The following is a 12,557-nucleotide window of genomic DNA, read 5'->3' as shown; positions in this document are numbered from 1 at the left end:
TCTCCAGAGTAATTATGTCCTTCAGGTTGTGGTGACCAGAACTGTACACAAAATTCCAGCTGTGGCCCAACCAGCATTTTATACCGTTCCATCATTACATCTCCACTTTTGCATTCAGTACCTTGCCCAATAAAGGAAAGCATTCCATATGCTTTCTTGACCACCTTGTCCACCTGTCCTGCCACCTTCTAGGACCTGTGGACATGAACTCCAAGGTGCCTCACTTCCTCAACCGTTCTCAATAACTTCCTGTTTATTGAGTATTCCCTTACTTTGTTTGCCCTCCCCAAATACATTACCTTGCACTTTTCCAGATTGAATTCCATTTGCCACTTCTCTGCCCACTCAACCAAACCATTGATATCATTTTGGAGTCGACAGCTATCCTCTTCACTATCAACTACACAGCCAATTGTTGTCATCTGCAAATTTCTCAATCATATCTTCCACGTTCAAGTCTAAATTAATATATACAACAAACAGCAAGGGCCTCAACACTGAGCCCTATGGAACATCACTGGAAACAGTTTTCCATTCACAAAAACATACATCGACCATTACCCTGTATTTCCTGTCACTGAGCCAATTTTGGATCCAACATGTCGCCTTTCCCTGTATCCCATGAGATCTCACTTTCCTGACCAGTCTGCCATTTGGGACCTTGTCACATGCCTTACTGAAATTCATGTAGACACCATCCACTGCACTACTCTCATCAATCCTTAGTTACTCCCTCAAAAAATTCTATTAAGTTAGTAAGACATGATCTTCCCCTAACAAAACCATGCTAACTATCCCTGATCAACCTGTGCCTTTCTAAGTGATAGTTTATCCTGTGTCTCAGAATTTTTTACAATAATTTGCCCACCACCAAAGTTAGACTGACCGGCCTATCATTTTCTGGCCTATCCATCGTACCCCTTTTTAAGTAATGGTACAACGTTCGAGGCATCCAAACCGCTAAGACCTCGTCTGTATCTAGTGAGGATAGGAAAATGATCCTCAGAGCATCTGCTATTTCCTCCCTGGTTTCCTTCAACAGCCTGGGATATAATCCATCTGGCCCTGGTGATTTATCCATCTTCAAGGACATCAGTCCCTCAAGTACTTCCCCTCTCATCAGAATTATACATTTGTGAGAGCAGCATTATTGCCAATTAGGAACATTAATAGATCTTGGCATAGATTACCTGTGAATTGTAATCTCAATATTATAAAATTACAGAATTAAACTATGCTTTGATTGCTGATTTGTTACTTCACAGGATTTTTATTTCTGTATTTTGCATTTTGTTGAATCTCAAATCTTTCCATTCTTTTGATACACCTAAGCCTTATCTCTCTTCTAATGTGAACAACATGATGATAAATTTACAACTAAATGCTTGAGCAGTCTAATTTATTTGTTTTTTTTTTGCAATACTTGCGTAAATCTGGAATCCTAAAATGCGGAACATGTATGTGTTTAAGGTCAGCTTTTAAGCCAGCAAATATTGGGATGGGTTTCTGTGTTGATCTGTGCTAATGTTGACCTAAAGTTTTATTTTAATAAATCCTTTAAGATTGTTACTGTCAAGATCATGAATTAACTACAGAGGATAAATAGTTATAATCATACAGACTGATTGTTTTAATTGAAAATTGTTTTTCTTTAGTATGCATTATATGGAATTCGAAACAAACAGATCAGGCGTGATGTTAATGAATGGCAGAGGAGGCTTGACGGGCCGAATGACCAACGTCTGTTCCTATTTCATATATTTGTAATCTTTCAAGGCCTTATGGCAGTCAAAAGAAACCACTTTGTAGAGGAGGAGCTGATAGAGAATGCAAAGGAAGGAAAAAGAGAAACAGTCAGCCCTGCCCTCCAGAAGTGTGCACCTTGCTGCACGACAATACAGTAGTTGCTATTTCTAAATATTATATTTTCTTAATACAGTACTATCATAGATCCAAATTTTAACGAACTTCACAATTTCCTGGCTACCAGCCATTGCTTGAAATTTCTTCTTCCACCCCCCCATACTAAGTTAAAATTTGATGTGTGTAATATATATTTGAAAGGTACAACATTTTTCTTCTAATAGACCCAAATACTGGTTTCAGTAATGGATAGTAAAACAGTTTAATTGTAATTTCATAATTCATAATGTACACAATACTACAGTTAAATCTTTTATAGTCTTTTGTATCCTGTGCCATTCAGCACAGGGCCAAAGATCCTTTATATCCTGATCTACTTGTGCTGCCATCTTTAATGACCTGTGTGGGAAGATTATAGTCCGTTTCCTCTTCCCCATTTAAATTTTAATTTTACACGCAATTTTTTTTGGGGTGATAAGGTGCATCTGGTATGTCAGATCCTTGCAATGTAGAGTGTTGCTTTAAATGTGCTAGGAGTGTTTTTCCATGGGAAAAGTAAGAGCAAGAACAAAAGGAATTTAATTTACAAAACATCCCATCACTTCGAAAATGTCTGAGTCCTTCAGAATTAACTCTTTTTTTTCAATCGGTCATTTTGCACACTGCAATGAGTGACCAGTTAAGCAGTTGATAGTGATGTTCATTTGAGGGAGGAGTGTTGATTAGGAGATTCACAATCTCCTTCAGTTAGTTGACATGAATCTTCAAGATCCCACGGCACTGTCTGGATCAGCAGATGAACTGAGCTCAACATTTCATCCAACGATGCATCAATCCTATAGTATATAATCTATGCTGACATTGGATTAGAACTTGAGCCCGCCATATCTGACTTCAAGGTAATGGCATTCCCAACTGAAGTTGTCAGTCAAATTGAGAAAATTCTGAAATTTCATGTAATGAAAGCAATATTTGTCATGGTCACCAAAACGCAATGCTCATCTTTGTAAACAGATGGAATTGTGGAATATGATCCCCACAATGTTGATATAAAGTTCGAGTATCCATGGCACAAAAACAGAACTTAGTGTCTAAAAAAACAATTTATTTTAATAAATGTTTTCGGGGCTGTGAACTATTTTATGCAAGTAATTTTGGGTGTGGAGAATGAAATACAGAAGCAGATGTGCTATAAAAAAGATAAGTTATTCTGGCACAGAAACACTTTTTATCAGAACTGAAAATGTTTAACATTTCTCAACCTGGAAAATACACTCTAGAATGCAGCAAAGTCATGCTGATTATGAAATTGCACCCTTGAGTGTCACAAGAAAACTCTTGAATGTTCTGATAGATTGAGAATATTTTAAGAATCCTGGTCTTAAATTCCGGGTGGACGAGAAGGGGATAAAAATACTGCAAAGATTTATGAAATGTCCAGGAGATGTAGCTGTACAGCATTGAAAAAAATTAATTTAAAACCGAAAACTGCATGTAAAATTAAAGTTTAAATAGGGAAGAGGAGATACACTTCAATGTTCCCACGCTTTGGTCATTACTGGTGGCAGCACAATCAAGATATAAAGGTGAGAATCTTTGGTCTTTGGTCCTGTGCTGAATGGCATAGGATACAAAAGATACAGCTGTAGTAACATGTACAGTTTTGGGCATCCTTTTATTGGTGTATATGAAAAGCTTAGTGCAACATAGATTCACCAGTTAATTACCAGAGATGAGGATTGCAGGATTTCTGAAGTTGGGGCTTTTTTGTCTTTCACTGAGATGTGTGAAATGTTATTTAAGTACACTATTTCTGTTCATAAAAACAGTATTTTTAAATATAATTCTTGTTTGACCTTTGAAAAAGAGGACCATGTTCATCATCTGGGGTGCTTGGTAGGGATCTTCCAAAAAGAAGCACACTTGCCCAAAATATTCAGCATCCGTCTGCTCTCATACTTGAGAATTGTATTGAGTCTTTGAATATAGAATCTGCCATGAATATAAACTGCTACAATTTTTATTTTCAATTGCAGATTTTAAAATGGGTTGGTAATTTACTATATAATAACAAACCACTGATCAGTCACTGAGATCTGACTTAATAACTAAAGGAATACTGCATCTCCCCAACCACCAAATCCTCCTATGTATTCATGCATGACAATCTCAGATTTTTCTCCACTTCTCTTCCTCCTCCTTCAGCACCAAGTGCAAGAAGCTTAGAGATTTATTTTGTCTCCCAAGATTATGACTGTACATACAGCCACTATCTTTCCATGCTTGATCCCCTCCAGTGTCTTTCTCAGTCTAGCCCTGACCCTATATTAATTTATACTTTGCCCCCATTTCTAAGTTTTTTGCCACCCCCTCGCTCACTTCCTCCATAGAACCCATTTCCTGCGCTCTCTGTACTGAACTCTTGATACTTAATTACTGTTACTCACCCCATTGTGTGGGCATCCTGAATAGTTGAGCTTTTCTCAGACATAGTTGCCCTCCACCTTCAAATTCAACTTCACTTAACCTCAAAAAAAACATTCTCAGCTCCTCTCCTTTCTAAATACCATACCATCCCATGCCAACCTACCTTTTCTCTCTAAGATCTTAAACACATTGCCACTTCTGTGCCCACCATCTCACAATTCCATATTTGAATTCCTGTTAACCACTGGCCTGATCATGAATGGCAGTCTGATGTACTGTCCTCCTTTGGGGATCACCCTTAACTGATTGCCTGGCCATCTGTCTTAAGGTTCTAACCTTGGTCCATTCCTCTGCTACATGCTGCCACTTGGGAACATTATTTACACGCAGAGGATGAACTTGTTGATGTTTGTTAACATCCAGCCTTCCTCTACCATCTCCCTTTATTGCATGTCCACTGTCCCCTTAAAACCCACTTTTGACTAGCTTTAGCCAACTCTCGTAAATCCTCAAGTGCTCAGTCCATTTCTTTCCTATATTAACTGCATAGGAAACTTCATTAAATTATAGGTGCAACAAAAGTGCAGCTTGTGTGCAGTATTATAGTAAGTACTTGCATGTTGATGACAGGCAGGTTCAAAAGCTGCCTATCAAACTTTTAATTAAGAGGGATGTTGGAGTGTGTTTACTTCCTTTGCTATAAGCATGACCTGTTTCCAGAATGGTTGATTTTAAAATCGATTTAATTTTGAAGCATGCATGTTGAGGAGGTACTGTGAAAGTGCACTATGTGTAATAGTAATTGAAGAAGGAGAACTGGACAAAGGAGGCTACAGAATGGGGCAGCTGAAGATAGTTGTATGCAACAAAGTGGAAAAACTCGTCGTCAAGTAACTAAAGACTGGAGCAACGATATCTTGTTATCGTACAAATAATCAGTTATAGTGCTTGCACACAAATTGCAGCTCAAGGACATCTCATTATTTTGATGTTGATGTTCATAATGGTGTTCCAAAGTTGCTTAACTCATCATGTGACGTGCTCTAGTAGACAAAATATCTTGCAGATCTCTGTAGTTTTGCAAATTTTTAGAATTTGGGCACAATACAAAGGTGAATGTAACAGTGAAAAAGTTGAAAAGAAAATTTGTTTAGCTTTCATTCCATGATATAAATGACATACATTCTAAAATGCAGCTCACCTTTCCAATGCATGTACAGAAGGATGATCTGAAATATGAAACATTTTGGAGCATTTAGCCAAAGAAACTATATGATAACAAACAGCACCTCAGTTCTCATGTTTAAGCCCTTCTGTTCAACCCTCCTTATCTCTAACTTCTAGTCCTACAACCCTCAGAATTCTGCATTCCTCCAACTCTGGTGTCTTGTGCAGTCCCCGCTTCCGTGTAAACCCTTTTGCCTCTCCATCTATCTCTCCTCATTTAAGGTGCTGTTTAAGCCCTATCTCCTTAACCAAACCTTTGGTTGCCTGACCTAATGTCTCATCCTTTGGCTTGGTATCAGTTTATATCTAATTATGCTGAAGTGCCATGGGAAATTTTAGTGCCTTTAAATGTGCTATATAAATGCTCTATAGAAATGAAAATTATTATTGTGCTTCTTCTCTAGGAGGGAAGTGTAAAGCAGAAGGTTAAGTTCACTCAAAGAGGATGGTCTGGATTTCGCTAACCTCCATAGCCTTGCTGAGAGATCCTGAAATCTCTGTAGCAAGTACTTCCAGTTCTCTCTCTGTGCAATTGATTGTAGTGTAGCTTCGTAGAGATTCCCACGTTGAGCTGCTGTGATGTTTTCAAGCTATTCAAGCAGCTAATCACATTAAAGAATTCTCACGGACAGCCAAACAAAGTGAAAAGCACTAATAAAATCACTTTTAACATTTCTGAGTGAAACAAAGATTGAAATATACACATAAGGTGAAGATAGAAAATGAAATATCATGAAAAAGCTTTTTAAAAATGTAATTATTTAAGAAAAATCTAGTAATTAATCCTAATGGAGACATTTCACAAAATCCCACATTTTTTCCAAAGCCAGATTGGTTGTTCAGCAATAGTAACCAGTCAAGATCACTGTATAAAAACTCAATTACATCTTGTTCAACAAGGCTTACCTTATGGGGTTTCTAACAGCAATTATGAGAGCAAAAAGGGGAAGTTCTTGCCAGGTCAACTGATTTCACTAATACCCAGCTCTGGAGATTTAGTGCAGCATGTGCCGGAGTAGTGCATGGCAACGCAGCTTCAGAATTTCCACGTTAATCTGCACTTGTACCAAATCTTGAAACTCTGGTCAATTTCGGAGGGGTCCTATCAGCATGATAATGACAGTTCAACATCAAAAACCCTGCAAATTCTGGGCCAAGACCACTGATGAAATTTGGAAACTAGTGAGCCCTTTGTGAAAGCCCAGGAAAGCTGAAGCCTGAGCCAGGTAGGCTGGAAGCACTCTAGGGCACAATTGATGATTAACCTTAGGAATAGAAATTCTGTTGGGAGCCAAGTTTTGGCTCTGCCTAATTACCCTTGAGCGTTCTGTGCTTGAGCAAATGGATATTCCCCTATGAGTAGGAAATGTGCACTCTGAATCAGGTCAACAGAAACTTTAGCAAAGTGCTACAGATGCTGGAAATCTAAAATGGAAGTGCTCTCCGCCCTCTAGAATGACATGAAAAGATCCCATGGAACTGATCAAAAAAGAGCAGAGGGATAGAGGGGTTCTTATGTTGTCCTGGCCAAATTTATCCCTCGGCAAATGTCATAAATGACCAGCTAATCTGTTTTCATCTCATTGCTGTTTGTGGGACTGCTGTGTGAAAATTGGTGCTGAGTTTCCTTTTTCATCCTTTCTGAATTTCATTGGCTATATCCCTCAGCTGGTATATCAAAATCCTTACCTTTTAAATATTGCTTTATCATACCTCTGAAATTTCATCCAGCACTACATCCCTATCCAGCTCTTCTAATTCCAGTTAAGTAGGGTTTTGTCCGGAGAAACCTGGACTTTTCTGCCTTGAAAGATGAGCGAGAACTTTGCAGAGAAATATGAGTTTGTAAACAAGAATGTAATACTAAAGATTGGCTGGAGCGCTGCCTCAAACTGAACTGGGCCAGTGTGACAAGCACACAGCTTTTTAAAAAAATGTAAACTGTGGATTTAAGCGCCTTGAGGTGTTTTGCTACTTTAGAGGCAAGTTGTTGATGTCAGTGAATTCTTCATACACAGCAATCAACATGTGGAAGAAATTCTGCTGGAGTACTGGTGGCACAAACCTTGGAATCATCTAACAAAAAATTGGACATGTTGATGTAGAAAACTGTAGGGTCTTCTGGATGACTGAATTAGAGAGTTTCCCTTATCTCTTGGCTTGTCATGTTCTGAATGCACACAATATCTGCGTGTTCTTCTTCTTCTCAAAAGTGCACCTTTCCTCCATTTAATATGATATTCCCATTTGCACAAGACAGTGAATAGCCATGGGGCCAGAACCCCACAGAACAGTTTGTGTCCCACATGACATGTATTGAAAAGAACATGAAAATGAGGCATAAGTGTATTTTTACTAAATGGGAAGAGGCTGAACCAAGATTGTGCTCTTCGAATTTTATTAATGTATCTTACTCTAGCCAGTCTTTGAATAAATGCCATATATGCATCAAGTACCATGTATCTTCTCACCTGTCATTTTATTTTTTTCATCTGAGCACAGAATTGTTGCAACTCTTTTGCCTTGCGCATTTAGAAAAAGATTGTAACTCCTTAGAGGTAAGTCATAGCTTTTTGCAAAATCAGAGTCCTCATAAGGGGAATTTCCCGTCCTTCCTCACCTGACAAAAAGGGGCAATTGAAATGAAGCAAGTAGGAGTCGTGCTCATTGACCTACTGGCTCTGATCATACCGAATGTAGTTTTAAATTGCAGGCATTCAACACACCTTCCCAAAGGCAGTGAGATCTTGTTTTAAATATACAGATCAAGTTCAGATGACTAGACCAGGACATGTTTACCGTTTTAATGTTGGCTAGCATGGGGAAGAGCATACAGCTTTCCTGACGAGCTAAAGCTAGCAGGAGGTGGTTTGGAGGAGAACAGTTTTTTTGCTGTGTGGAATTAGGGGGAGGGGGAAACACTCCTCTGTCAGCCTTGGATACACCTCTCTCCCTGTTTTCCCCCCCACCACCCCACACACACACACACACACACACACACACACACACACACACCTACCTACTTTGGAGCTGTCTTCAAAGTGCCTGATTTTAATGGCTGGACTATCATTTCATGCCTACTTCCTGGCCATTTTCTTGATGAAGCCTGACCATTACAGTTGGCTGGGCCTGCTCCTAGATGGACCAGCCACTCGATCAATTTCCTGTCCAGGAGTTAAAATATCTCTTTTGGAGTCAATTGATACTGATTAAATAATTTTTCTGTAGACTTTGGTCATGATCATTAAATAGAATTCATATTAGGCATTGTATTTTGGCAGCACTTTCCAAACCTGTAACCTCTACCACCTAGAAGGACAAAAGCAGCATGGGGACACCACCATCTGCAAGTTCCCCACCAAGCCACACACCATCCTGACTTGGAACTATGTTGCCATTCCTCCAGTGTCGCTGGGTCAAGATCCTGGAACTCTCTCCCTAACAGCACTGTGGGTGCACCTATACCATATGGACTGCAGCGGTTCAAGAAAGCTCACCACCACCAAGGGCAATTAGCGATGTACAACAAATGCTGGTCATCCAGCATTGCACAGATCCCCTGAAAGAATAAAAAAAAACCCTGCAAAGATTATTACTTTCACTTATGCAGTGGGATAAACAATTTTAAAACTGTTTGGGAAGAGACCCGGCTTTTTGTTGCTCTGAATTGAATCTGCAACTTGAAGGAGTTCCAGAATAGAACACCAAAAGTTCCCTCAATATTGGATCGAATTTGTTGTAAGGAAACCGCCTATTCTCTTCTGTTGGATGCAGCCAGGCTAGCGTCAGTGGGTTTGATGATGCTGTCCAAGTTCCAGTATTTAAAGGGGCACTCCAATCACACAAGTTGAAGCATTCGGAGTTCAAAAGGAGAAAGAAAAGTGCTGCCATGGAAGGTTGACGGATGAAAGCTTCTCCCCATTTCACCTCCCTTGATGTGCTTCCTGGGCTCTAAGGACCCGGAGGGAGACACTGTTCCCTAACAACAGGAGAAAGAAGCCAGCTGGAGAAACCAAAGCAGCATGGTTGGAGCTGGCTCAAGAGGCCAGCAGCAGGAGCACTATGCCATGTGCTTGGGTCTAGTACAAGAAGCAATTCTGTGACCTAAGTGGGCCCAGAAAGATGAGAACAAAGGTACATTCATTTACATCTTGATGTGCACAAACCGCCTCACTTTGCCTTCTCAAGCCTACTCCAGAACTTCGCCCCTCACACCAGTTACCTTGCAGATGCACACATCCCTCTCTGTCTATACACTTCCTCACACCAACATCTATTCATCCGTCCACCACTGACATTTGCCCTCGTCCAATGCAATGTCATGCCTCTCCCTCATAGCCATTCTCAACAAAAGCTCTCCATCCGTCAACACGTAGCATTTCTTTCTCATAGGTCTCTTTCTCTTCTCCTGAAAGGAAGGGAGGAAAAAATACAGAACACTGAGAGGCAGAGAACCGGAGGTGATCCTCTAGCTGTCTCGCAACTCGTGTCCAGGCACCCAAAGTTCTCCTTTAGCATATCAAAGACTCATTCGATGGCATATCTGATGGTTATATGGCACTCTTTGCAGCACTTAGCCTTATCTCTTGGGTTTCTGAGCATTATCATCAACCACATTTAAGTGGCGATCCCTTTTCTGAGTAGCCTACTGGTAACTCTGCTTTCGAATGTGGATAGGTGGAGTGCCACAAGATGAAACCAACATGGCAGCTGCCCAGGAACCTGGTGTACCACTGCACAAAGCTGTACACTTTTGGAGTTGAAACCCTTGTGTTTGACAAACATGCCTGGGTGATCAATGGATGCCTTAATTGCCACACATGCAGTCAGTAACACCCTGCACCTGTGGGAAGCAAACAAATACTGCAAATCTGAGCACCTAGCTCATTCTGCTTGGCATAGTCACAGGAAAAGCTGACATAATTGGTGGCTTTGGCAAATGGTAGTGATTTTTGACAGCCGCTGGCTGCAAATATTTGTCACCACCTAACGTGTGTTTTTTAAAAAATTATTCATTTGTGGATGCAGGCATTGCTGACAAGGTCAGCATTTATTGCCCATCCATAATTTCCCATGAGAAGCTGGTGGTGGTGGGCAGATTTCTAGAATATAATGGAGTGGCTACCTAGGCTCTTTCAGAGAGCAGTTATGAGTTGATTGCGTTATTGTGGGAGTTGCATGTAAGCCAGACCAAGTAAGGATGGCAGATTTCCTTCTCAAGGGTATCCGTGAACTAGATGGGTGCCAGTGGTTTGTGGTCATTATTACTGATGCTGGCCACTATTACTGATACTGGCTTTTTATTCCAGATTTTGATTTAATTAAGTGATTTATGTTAGGGCTTGAGCTCATGTCTGTGAATCATTAGTTCAGATCTCTGGATTGCTCGTCCAGCAACGCCCACCACGTTGATGCTGTACCCTGTTCAAACTTGGCTTATCATCTACCTGTAGACCCTCTGAGCTGGGTATATCCTCCTGTAAGCTGCATCTCTTTTCTGCCTTCCTCTCCCCTGTGCAGCTACATGTCTGTGAACAGTGTGCTGGCATCTGGTGCTAGTCATCTTGGTTTTCATCTGACACCTAGACTAAGACAGCGTAAGTGACAGTCGTGCTGATCTGATGCCTCCAAAGTGTGTAAAACAGCCTCTGAAGAATTACTGTGAACAAACCCCTTCCTACAAACAAATAAGAAAGCAGCTACCAGTACTGCATATTTTATTGGGATACTTTCTTCACATGGCTTCAGCCCTTTCAGTTCTCCTTGCATATTCACCCTGCCTTCCCTGGCAAATTCCAGGGAACACAAGAACCCATAATTAAAGTTTAAAGATGCACATCAATATCACTGAGTGATTAACTTGTGTTAAGTGGCAACCCATCTCTCCGAGGGTGTCACTTACACACAGACTAAACTTACATGCTGCTGTGAAACCTGGAAGTTGACGGTGGCTGTCAATTTCACTGGTTTGAAAGCCCCATTCCTAAATCCCCACATTCCTCTAAATTGAAATCCAGCCATTAACTTCAAACAAAGAATAAACATTTCAGTAAATTTTCTTGTTTTATGTTAAAGATGGCGTGATTTTAAATTCCAGTGATCTGAACTAAATTCCTAAGCAATGGTTTTGGAACAGAAATTCTAAAAAGTGATTAGTGATTGAATTCTTAGATTAGTTCTGGCTGAGAGACAATTTTACAAAACAAAACCACCTGGAACAACTCAGGTCTGGCAGCATCTGCGGAGAGGAGCACAGTTAACGTTTCGAGTCCGAATGACCCTTCAACAGAACTAAGTAAAAATAGAAGAGAGGTGAAATATAAGCTGGTTTAAGGGGGGGTGGGGTGGTGGGACAAGTAGAGCTGGATAGAGGGCCAGTGATTGGTGGAGATAACCAAAAGATGTCACAGACAAAGGATAAAGAGGTGTTGAAGGTGGTGATATTATCTAAGGAATGTGCTAATTAAGGGTAGAAAGCAGGACAAGCAAGGTACAGATAGTCCTAATGGGGGTGGGGTGGGGGTGAAGGAATCGAAAAAGGCTAAAAGATAGAGATAAAACAATGGATGGAAACACATTTAAAAATAATGGAAATAGGTGGAAAAAAAAAAATCTATATAAATTATTGGGAAAAATAGGGGGGGGAAATCGGAAAGGGGGTGGGGATGGAGGAGAGAGTTCTCCTAAAATTGTTGAACTCAATATTCAGTCCAGAAGGCTGTGAAGTGCCTAGACGGAAGATGAGGTGCTATTCCTCTAGTTTGCGTTGAGCTTCACTGGAACAATGCAGCAAGCCAAGGATGGACACGTGGGCATGAGAGCAGGGTGGAGTGTTGAAATGGCAAGCGACAGGGAGGTCTGGATAATGCTTGCGGACATACCGAAGGTGTTCTGGAAAGCGGTCACCCAGTCTGCGTTTGGTCTCTCCAATGTAGAGGAAACTGCATTGGGAGCAGTGAACGCAGTAGACTAAATTGAGGGAAGTGCAAGTGAAAAGCTGCTTCACTTGAAAGGAGTGTTTGGGCCCTTGGACGGTGAGG

The 12,557-nt window shown here is 40.6% G+C and overlaps 1 protein-coding gene across 18 annotated transcripts in view; it reads left to right on the top strand.

Moving 5' to 3' along the window:
- mtmr3 (myotubularin related protein 3) overlaps positions 1 to 12,557 on the top strand; it is a 106,576-nt gene that overhangs the window by 13,613 nt on the left and 80,406 nt on the right. For 2 of the 18 annotated variants that reach the window (XM_041201926.1, XM_041201928.1), the window contains exon 1: positions 3,177 to 3,449. The exons of the other annotated variants lie outside the window; for them this stretch is intronic. The gene's annotated coding sequence lies outside the window, so the exon portion shown is untranslated. Of the gene's footprint in view, positions 1 to 3,176; positions 3,450 to 12,557 lie in introns of those variants that run through there. 18 annotated transcript variants of the gene reach the window in all.

This window comes from Carcharodon carcharias, chromosome 13 (genome assembly GCF_017639515.1).
Source record: "Carcharodon carcharias isolate sCarCar2 chromosome 13, sCarCar2.pri, whole genome shotgun sequence".
NCBI lineage: Eukaryota > Metazoa > Chordata > Chondrichthyes > Lamniformes > Lamnidae > Carcharodon > Carcharodon carcharias.
This window is presented reverse-complemented; position numbering and strand designations above follow the sequence as displayed.